Source organism: Canis lupus, chromosome 18 (assembly GCF_011100685.1).
Source record: "Canis lupus familiaris isolate Mischka breed German Shepherd chromosome 18, alternate assembly UU_Cfam_GSD_1.0, whole genome shotgun sequence".
Classification (NCBI taxonomy): Eukaryota; Metazoa; Chordata; class Mammalia; order Carnivora; family Canidae; genus Canis; species Canis lupus.
In genome coordinates, this window is record NC_049239.1 from 39,178,975 (window position 1) to 39,189,250 (window position 10,276).

A 10,276-nucleotide genomic window follows, 5' to 3' on the forward strand; every position below is an offset into this window, starting at 1 on the left:
AAGGGAGGGCTGACTTGTCCCCTGGGGGCAGGGGGACACTGCACAGAAATGACACTTAATCTGTGTCTGCTCTTCCAGAAGCTTCAGGCCTCTGACTGCGAGGTGGAGTCTGGGCATCCCTGTGCCACCACTGCCTCTCTCGCTTGCTCGGGTGCTGAGCTGGAGCCTAATCACTTAATTTGTCAATTTGGCGTTATTTCCCCTGAGCCCAGGTACCTGTCAGGTGCACGCTGATAAGCAGCTGGTAACCTCCCTGTGTTTGCTTCTGGGAGGTATCAGGTCTCACTGGGGACCCTGAAACCAAACCTTTCCCAAAGGACTCTGCCTGCATCCCTTCCAGCTGGGGGAGGGGGACAGGAAGAGCTTCGTTTGGCCAGTTGTAGAGAACTGTGTAAATTCACGGGATTATTCTGTCTCTTGCCTTCCCTCCATCAGGATGTGGCATCGCATGGCCCACGGGCGCTGCTGCGGGATGGAAACTGAGGCTTGGAGGGGATACAGGCATGCAGGTGCACATTTGCTCCCTGGGTACAGCTGAGTTTCAAATGGGAAGAAAGGGAATTATTCTCGTTTGGGGTTTTGTGCAGAAGCTTGGGCCATTTGTGTCCAGGAATCTTGTGAACTTCAAGAGCTTCTGCAGGGAGGACACCTCCCCATCTCGGGGTGAGGACCTCCTGTCCCTAAGGGACTCAGCCTCTCCAGCTGACGGCAGCTGTGCTGGCGGGTTCCTGCCAGGGGAGGGCTGAGCCGTGTTCCGGATGTGGGAGAGTGTTGTGAAAACAGGAAAGCTCCCATTCCTGGAATGGTCTGTGAACGTGGGAAACCATTAACCTACCCGACATCTGAAGACCAAGAGCAGCTCAACTTTCAGAGATTGTTAACACACCTTCCGATGCCCCTTTCTAGGCAGGATGGTTGTTTGATTAAGTCCCACTACCTGGGGTGACTTTTTTTGAACAGGAATTGCTTTTTCAAATCCAGAGAAGTAGGATTAAAGTTGGATGTTCTCTGTCCTTGAAAGAGCTGGTATTAGGATAAATTCAAAGATGACTAGCGGGATCCCTGGGTGGCGCAGTGGTTTAGCGCCTGCCTTTGGCCCAGGGCGCGATCCTGGAGACCCGGGATCGAATCCCACGTTGGGCTCCTGGTGCATGGAGCCTGTTTCTCCCTCTGCCTATGTCTCTGCCTCTCTCTCTCTCTCTCTGTGTGACTATCATAAATAAATAATAAAAAAAAATTAAAAAAAAAAAAGATGACTAGCTATACAGAATGGGGAGCAAACTGAAGAATGAGGCTCAGAGCTGTGCTCCCCGGAGTGGTCCTTGAGCGGCATCAGAACCGGCAAGTACCTCTGGGGGTGGCCAGGAATCTGCATTCCATTTTATTTTATTTCTTAAAGATTTTATTTATTTATTCGAGATAGAGAGAGTGAGTGAGACAGAGAGCATGAGCAGGGTGAGGGGGAGAGGAAGAAGCAGGCTCCCGGCTGAGCAGGGGGCTAATGCGGGGCTCAATCCCAGGACCCCGGGATCATGACCTGAGCTGAAGGCAGATGCTTAACCCAGGTGCCCCCTGCATTCCATTTTTTAAAAATATATTTTTTAAATTTATTCATGAGAGACACAGGGAGAGAGAGAAGCAGAGGGAGAAGCAAGCTCCATGCAAGGAGCCCGATGCAGGACTCGATCCCGGGACCCCAGGATCACGCCCTCGGCTGAAGGCAGGCACTTAACTGCTGAGCCGCCCAGGGATCCCCTGCATTCCATTTTATTTTATTTTATTTTATTTTATTTTATTTTATTTTATTTTATTTTATTTTATTTTTTTCCCCCTGCATTCCATTTTAAATGAAGGTATAGTTTCATTCGACCTTCAGTCGAGGGCACAAACCTTAAGTGCTTAGTCCAATGAATTTTCACATATGAAGAGAACTGAATAACTACCGCCAAGATCAAGACACAGAACACTTCCAGGGACCCCGAAGGCTCCGTCAGGTGGTCCTGGTGTCTCACCCACCTCGCCTGTCCTGGCGGTAATCAACCATCACTCTGATTTTCGTCACTACCAATCGGTCTCGCGTGTCCTTGAGCTTCACACAAATAGAATTGTACACCATATGTTCTTTTGTGACCGGTCTCTTCTGCCCAACATCATGTCTGTGAAATTAATCTATGTTGTGTGTCCCAATAGTTTGTTCTTTTTATTGCAAAGCAGTATTCCGTTGTGTGAATGTGGGACAATTTATTTATCCATATTCCTATCCATGGGCAGTTTTTTCAAAAATTTTTTTTTTATTTTTAAAGATTTAATTTATTTACTTGACAGAAAGAGAGAGAGAGAGAGAGAGAAAGAGAGAGAAAGCACAAGCAGGGGGAAGGGCCAGCAGAGGGAGAGGGAGAAGCAGGTTCCCTGTAGAGTTTGGAGCCCAATGCGGGACTTGATCCCAGGACCTGATCCAAAGGCGGACGTTTTACCCAATGGAGCCACCCAGGTGCAAGTTAAGGGGCATTTTTGAGCTGAATTGTTTCCAGTTTGGGGCTTTATGAATAAAGCTGCTATGACCACTCTTGCCCATGTCTTTCGGTGAACATATGCATTCATTTCTTTTGGGTAAATGTCTAGGGCGGGATTGCCTGATCCTGGGGTAGGTGTGGTGTCTACACTGAATTCCCTTCCTTATGTGTTTCTGGTTAGGGTGGGCCACGAGGGGGATCCTTGAGGGGATTCGGAGGGCAGAAGGGAAGCAACAGCCATTCTGTCGCTCGCACCTGTCGTGGCTGCTCTGCTGACCCACCTCATCGACGGGAAGGAGCAGCTGGTTCCTCCCGCTGAGCCAGGTGTGTATGTGTTTAGCTGGTGGTGAAAGATCCAGGCTCCTGCAAAACACCCACCATATCCTCCGTGACAGAGGCAACAAAAGCTGCCATGAGCTTCTGGGATCCAGCCTTTCCTTGTGGGGCACCAGTTAGAGCTCATGGGGTGTCCAGCCTGTTCCTTGATCTCCCCGACTCTCAGTCCACCTTCTGTTCTTGGCTGTCTGACCTGCGGCCTTCAAGCTCCACCTTGAGAAGCAAAGACAACAGTTTTGCAAGAGTGCCGAGCCAGCTGCCCCACCAAGTAGGGACAAACCCACACACAGAGTGGTGCTCCTCCCCGGCGGACCCTGGCGGACTCCATCACTGTGCCCCCGCACCCTGGGAACCTGCCGCACACATTTCCAAAGTGACTGGTCCTACCTATTCCCTCGGCTTGCTGGGTGTCCTCGCCAGACCTTGTTATTTTCATCCTTCTAAAGGTTACCCATTCTTGGGGATGGGGTGGGCGGGTGGGTGTCTGCATTTCTTTTTTTTAAGATTTTATTTATTCATGAGAGACCCAGAGAGAGAGAGAGGCAGAGACACAGGCAGAGGGAGAAGCAGGCTCCATGCAGGGAGCCCGACGTGGGACTCCATTCAGTGTCTCTAGGATCCCACCCTGGGCTGAAGGCGGCGCTAAACTGCTGAGCCACCTGGGCGTCGTGGGTGTCTGCATTTCTGATCCTTTTGGGATTCTTGTGCAGGAGGAAGAATAAGGAGCTGGCTGGGGGGGTGGGGGGGCAGAAAGCCTGGACGCTCAAAGAAAGGCAGTTTGCTTTTGAATGATCGCTTTGCCACTTCCTGGCTGTGTGCATGATCTTAGTTGACTTTTTCTCTCTCTGGGCTTCAGTGTTTTCATCTATAAAATGAATTATTAAGCATCACTAACAAGTATCAAGGTCTTACCAGATGCCAGACACTGTTTTAAGCACTTCATGTGTACTAACTCACTGCGCTTTCTCGACAACTGATGACGCGGATGCTATTATTATTTCCAGCTTTGAGTTGGGGAAACGGACTCATCGCCGGGATTCAGACCCAGGCTGTCTGCCTTCCATGGTTTTTGCCATCGCCGTCCCTCCTGTGACAAGGCAGTGTGGAGATGAGCTGACATCGTGGACGTCAAGGCTCTGCAAAGGGCGGTGTAGTGTTCATTCTTCTTCAGTGGGTCTCACATGGGAAGTTCCCCTTCAGTTCCCTCAAATATGCAGAAATAACCTAAACAAGCGAGCTAGCTAGAAAGCTAGTCACTGTCACAACAAACACAGCCAGAAAGGTAGGCTCTTCCGAGGACCCAGAAAAATCCAGCACTCTCCAGAGAAGAGGACCCCCCCTAGGGATCCCTGCCTTGGATATTCTGGCCCCTTGGCAAGTGGGAGGCTTAGAGGGGTGTGTCAGGCTCTACCTAAGTGTCAATCCATCAATTCCCTTCACTCTGACTTTATACTGAACAAACAACCTTCTCGTATTGATTACCTTTCCCAAAAGTCTATCCCTTCCTGAAAGAGGTTGTGCTGACCAGTCAACCTCAGGATTCCCGTCTGCTGGGTGGTTTCATTTCTCAGTGTAAATTAATAAATTGCACTCCAGGTTTATCAATCAGTCTCGTGTGAGTTTGTCTAGTGTAGATTGTTCCCCCCACATCTGATCACAAGAACTATACTCCCAGGGAGAGGCTGGGAAAGAAATAACATCAAAGTGGCATAAGAGAGATGTCCAAAGAATGGTACAAAAAAAGGGTGTGCTGTGAGACTGCAGGGGATGGAGAGAGGATGTTTGTGTGGAGGAAGGGGGAGCATCAGAGAGGGCTTCCTGGAGGAGGGTCACATTGGCACAGGAAGAGGGACACCATAGCATGAAAGTGTAGTTAAAACACAGACTCTGAAAAAAACAAACAAACAAACAAAAAAACACCAAAAAACAAAAACACAGGCTCTGGGGCCTGCCAACCTGAGTGGCAAGTCTGGCCATGTGACGTGGTCAAGCTGCTTCATCTCTCTAGACCTCAGACTCCTTATTTCTAAAGTGGGCGAAACGATAGCAGCCACCGTATGGGGTGGCTGTGAGGATGAAATGATGATATAGGACACGTTGAGCTCTTAACACGACACCTGGCCCCTAAGCAACATTCGGGAAATGACTGTCATTACCGTTGCCAGTATTCATACCCGATATGATGTGCTCATTGAGAATTCCAGAAGGAGGGTCACCGCAAAGGCCTGTTGTATCCCCAGACGCAGCTCTGTCTCGAAGGGAGTGGCGTCTGTGTTTGCTTTAAGACGCAGAGGGCAGAAAGCCCTTCGCAGTATGTGGCTCTTGCCTCGAGAGTGGTCACAGCTCATCCTGTGGTTTCGCAGCCCACGAGGAGAGCTGCCTCCACAATCTATACGAACCCATCAGCCTCGAGAACATCCGTGGTTTCTGAGTCACTCTCAGGCCATTTCAGCTTCCAAGCAGAAACTCCCAGGGCGTGCGCTGCATCTAGGCCTTTCCTGCCCGCCGCTGTGTGGGGAGAGGGGAGGTGGGCAGAAGGCAGGTTCCCGCACCTGCGGTGGGTCCTGGATCACCATCAGGCCCGGCCAGGGGCCCAGCGTCGCGGCCAGTGAGGGATGAGAGACATTAGCACTTGCTCCAGATGGCCTGGCTGGGGGGCTCCGGACCCCGGGTCTCCTGCTTCTCTGTCCAGTGTTCTGTCTATAGCTTCTGATGGGCCTACCTCATCTCCCCACGTGTTTGATTCTGGCTGATGCAGAGAGGAAGGGTAGAGGGGCACAGGGAGTCACCCTGGAGGAGCAGGGGAGGCTTCCATCATGTGTGTGCTCCCCTGGCACATGGGGATCGCACTTGGGGCCAAGTTTCCCCGCTTCTCCCAGTGGATTTCCAAGTCCCTGCATCTGACCCCGTTAGCACCAACGGAAGTGTTCCAGTCTCTGCTTCTCTTTGCCTTCCCCCACAACTAAAGTACAGTGTTCATTGGTCTCAGTTATTTCTTGTTCTTTATACCCTGAGGGAGCTGGACATCTGAAAAATCCTGTTGCCTCCCCACAGGACTCTTGTGGTCTCCTCCTGGAGACCGCCTGTGTCTGGGGTGGGGAGGTGGTCAGGTGAATGGGGCTGGGAGACGGAGACCCACTGCAGACTGGAAAGCAAAACTCTCTTGTTTTACTCAATGATGCCTTTTGAATGAGACACCTGCCCCCATTCCTATTACTGATAATTGATACTCATAGCAACCCCATTCCAGAGCTCATGCTTGGCCTAGCACTTGTTGGGGTGGGGGGTAGTGCTGGGTGGGGCACTAGTTAAGGGCACGGGCTGTAGAGCATCTAGGTTTTATACCCCAACCCTGCCACTTACTTACTAGTGGTGTGAGGTTGGGCGAGTTGCTTAATCCCTCTGAGCCTCAGTTGGCCTGGATAGTCGATGCTAATAACACCTAGTCCCATAGGCTTGTTAAAATCAGCAAGAGAATAAGTACAAGGCACTTCAAATAGTGCCCATAGGTTGTCTGTGCTCAGTGAACATTGGGTGCTACCTCTTTGTGGGGCTGAGACAGCCCTTGAGTCCTCCAGCTGGGTCCTCAGCTCTGCAGATTCAGAGGTGGTCAGTGCCCCCAGGGTGCTCTGTTCTACCAAAGTCTATGCAGGAAGTCAAGCCACCAATACACGGTTGGCTCATGGGCATGGAATTAGAGCCCAGTGGAGTTCAGATGGGGGCTCCTAAGGCCCAGTGTGGTGGGGCCCTGGGGGCTCCCATTTCTATCTCAGGGCCTGGCCTGGAAGCTCCCTGTTCTCTGCATGGTGGAAGGGAGGCAGATCCAGCAGGAACAACTGGTGACTCCACCCAGTATCCACCAGGGTTGAGCTGGCTGACCCGACAGGCCTGAGTAGCCCCCTCTCTCTGGCACCTCTTGGGCAACCTTTTGGATCTGGTTACAGAACGGTCCTCCCAGAACAAGAAGGCCTCCACCCCATTCAGGACTGTGTAGTGGTTCCCCACCCTTGTCAGAACTGTTTGGAAGGCATGAGGAGATACTCTGGAGACTTCTTCCCCTTCCCTGTTGACTCTGATTCATGAACAGACTTCCTTCCTGCAGCTCAGAGTATAATAAACCAGATCCCTGTTTTGGACAGGCCGGGCCACGTCGGGGAGGACACTCGGATGACAACGGTGTGCATGTGGATGCTACCTAGACATCAGTTCTCTGGGGTAGGGGATCAAGCTCACCCATTATACAGCAGTTTTCCCCCCTCATTTCTCTTTGAGTTTAGGAGCACTTTGCAATCCTCCTCACATCTGACTTCATGATTTCCTCTTGGCTTTTCAGTAATTAAATCATTTTTGGTAAAAACAGTAGCTGCTATTTATTAAAGACTTTTAAAAAAGACTTTATTTATTTATTCATGAGAGACACACAAAGAGAGGCAGAGACATAGGCAGAGGGAGAAGCTCCATGCAGGGAGGCTCCATGCAGGGAGTCCCATGTGGGACTCGATCCTGGGACTCCAGGATCACACCCTGGGCTGAAGGCAGACACTTAACTGCTGAGCCACCCAGGCATCCCATTTATTAAAGATTTAAAAAAATGTTTATTACTTATTTATTATAAATTTTATTATAATTTTTATTTATTAAAGCTTATTTTAAATTTTTTTATTTTTCATTTGTTTTTTAAAGATTTTATTTATTCATGAGAGACACACAAAGAGAGGCAGAGACGTAGGCAGAGGGAGAAGCTCCATGCAGGGAGGCTCCATGCAGGGAGTCCCATGTGGGACTTGATCCTGGGATTCCAGGATCACATCCTGGGCTGAAGGCAGACACTTAACTGCTGAGCCACCCAGGCATCCCATTTATTAAAGATTAAAAAAATGTTTAATTTATTAAAGATTAAAAAATGTTTATTACTTATTTATTATAAATTTTATTATAATTTTTATTTATTAAAGCTTATTTAAAAATTTTTCATTTTTCATTTGTTTTTTAAAGATTTTATTTATCCATGAGAGACACAGAAAGAGAGAGAGAGAGAGAGAGGCAGAGACACAGGCAGAGGGATAAGCAGGCTCCATGCAGGGAGCCTGATGTGGGACTCGATTCTGGGACTCCAGGATCATGTCCTGGGCCGAAGGCAGGCGCCAAACCGCTGAGCCAGGGATCCCTTATTTTAAAAAATTTTACTTATTTACTCATGAGAGACACAGAGGCACAGGCAGAGGGAGAAGCACGCTCCATGCAGGGAGCCCTGTGAGGGACTTGATCCCAGGACCCCAGGATCATGCCCTGAGCCAAAGGCAGACGCTCAACCACTGAGCCACCCAGGCGTCCCTATTTCTTTAAGTAAGCTCTACAACCAACGTGGGGCTTGGACTTGAACTCATGACCTGGAGATCAAGAGCTGCAGGCCCCTCCCATCGAGCCAGCCAGGCAGGCACTAGCTGCTATTTATTAAGTAGCGAGTGTACTGATTGGATGATGTCCTTACCTGATCTTTATTATTTTTTTATTTTTATTTTTTTTCTGATCTTTAATCTGTACACCAATCTGATTCCAATTTCATAGATGAGGACACCTGAAACCAGAGGAATCAGGAAGATTAGTAAGCGGCCCAGGATCAGTGTGAGTGTTTTGTTCTGTTTTGGCATTGCCTCAAGATGACTAGTATTTTTTGGGGCACCTGGGCGGCTCAGTGGGTCTAGGGCGTTGACTCTTGGTTTCAGCTCAGGTCATGATCTCATGGGTCATGGGATGGAGCCTGGAGTCAGGCTCTGTGTTGAGATGCTCGCCCCCACCCCCACTCCCGCCACTCTCTAAAAATAAATACATAAATCTAAAAAAAAAAAAGATGATTAGGATCTGTTTCCTTGGTTGAAATGAAAGAGAAAATGTTTGCTTACTTTTGTCTTCGGAAATAAGCTCTTGAAACCTCATTCAAGACCCTAGCTGGGAAAGGCAAACATTTGGATTTGCATGAGCCCAGATCTTGAAAGGACACAAAGTTTATGTTTTGTTTTGTTTGTTTATTCATTTGGCATATCAGTCATCAAAAACCCTTTGTATGAATAGGTGGCAGTGTATCCACATATGAAAACTTGGGAAGGGATGAAGAGCAAGAAAGAGTATATGGACCCTGCCAGAAAGTGATGATTAGGGGTCAGGGGTGAGTCCTAGCTGAGGTTATTTGGAGGAGGCTTGAGGCAAGAGCTCAATGGTGGGGGGTACGGGGTTGGGGGATCAGTGGGGAGAATCTGCATTGGAAGGGGCCCTCCCTGCTGAAGACCAGCCACTGCTTGTGCCAGGGGATGACTCGATGCAGCTCATTCATACTGCCTTGTTTGGCAAACCGTTCTCCCCTGACCTAAGTAGATATACCCCCCCCCCCATTGCCATAAAAACACCCACAGGGTGGAGCCTGGATATCCAGACATGGTCATGGGAAGGAAAAGCCCCTCAGCACCAGTACTCGGGTGGGAGGCAAGAGATCCTGTTAGGTGCTCCCTCGTCCCTCCAATGCAATAACACAAGTAGCGTCACCTGCTGAAACCATGGAATTCAACTGCTGCAGCAGATCGGTGAGGGTCTGGAAGGAGGTAACATCCCGGTGAGAGATGATGAGTGTCTGAGCAGGGCAGCGGTCAAGGGTGGATAGGAGGCATATTACGGTGCAGGATCAATAGGACAGGATTGATATGGGCCCAAGTCCAGATGCCTTCCCTTGGCTTGGCCGCTCCAGCCTCGAGCGCTGCCACTCTCCGCTCTAGCTGGTTCCTGAATGTTCTCTGCCCTTCAAGGCTCCATGCCTCTGGATGTGCCGGGTTGGCTTCTGCCTGGGGTTTGTTGTCTGTCTCCCCAGCTGAAGCATGAGATGCTTGAGGGGAGCCGCTGCATCTCTTCTCTCCCCACCCCACCCCACCCCACCCCAGGGGCACACAGCCCAATGCACCATGTCTATTTGTTGAGTGAAATCAATCAATAAAAAAAGACGCAGGGTGAAGGGGAAGGAAGGAAGTGAAGAGTAAAAGGAATGAAGACGTCGGGTGCCCCGTCAGACCTTGTTATACTCACTCCTCTCTCTGATGTTACACATTAATCCTCATCGGAGCGAGGCAGGAGAGTGATGAGAGTAGCATCTGTCTCCGCTAGCTGCCGGAACTCGAATGGAGTAAGGCGGGAACGGTTCAGAGAACATTCTAATATTCTGTCCCAATAGTTTCAGTCTGTCGCATGGCTGGAGAGAGGCAGTGGCTCCTGCAGACATTGAGGCCGGTGTAGTGGGGGGGCAGCCAGGGGGATGCTGAGAGTCACGTCAACACGATAAGGTGGACAAAGGCCCTGGTGACCTGTGCCGAGTCCCGAGCTCCAGTCCTGGATATACAGACAGCCCGTGAGCTGGGCCTTTCGGCCTGCTCTTGCAGCTTTAC

At 49.9% G+C, this 10,276-nt stretch overlaps 1 long non-coding RNA gene across 3 annotated transcripts in view; it reads left to right on the forward strand.

Moving 5' to 3' along the window:
- The window catches only part of LOC111090958, a 32,084-nt gene extending 27,630 nt beyond the window's left edge, over positions 1–4,454 (forward strand). For 2 of the 3 annotated variants that reach the window (XR_005373430.1, XR_005373431.1), the window contains exons 2-4: positions 436–509; positions 2,695–2,837; positions 3,854–4,454. This is a non-coding gene — a long non-coding RNA (uncharacterized LOC111090958). Of the gene's footprint in view, positions 1–78; positions 213–435; positions 510–2,694; positions 2,838–3,853 lie in introns of all 3 variants that reach the window. The other variant, XR_005373429.1, reaches the window with a different exon arrangement.
- The last annotated feature ends 5,822 nt before the right edge of the window (positions 4,455–10,276 follow it).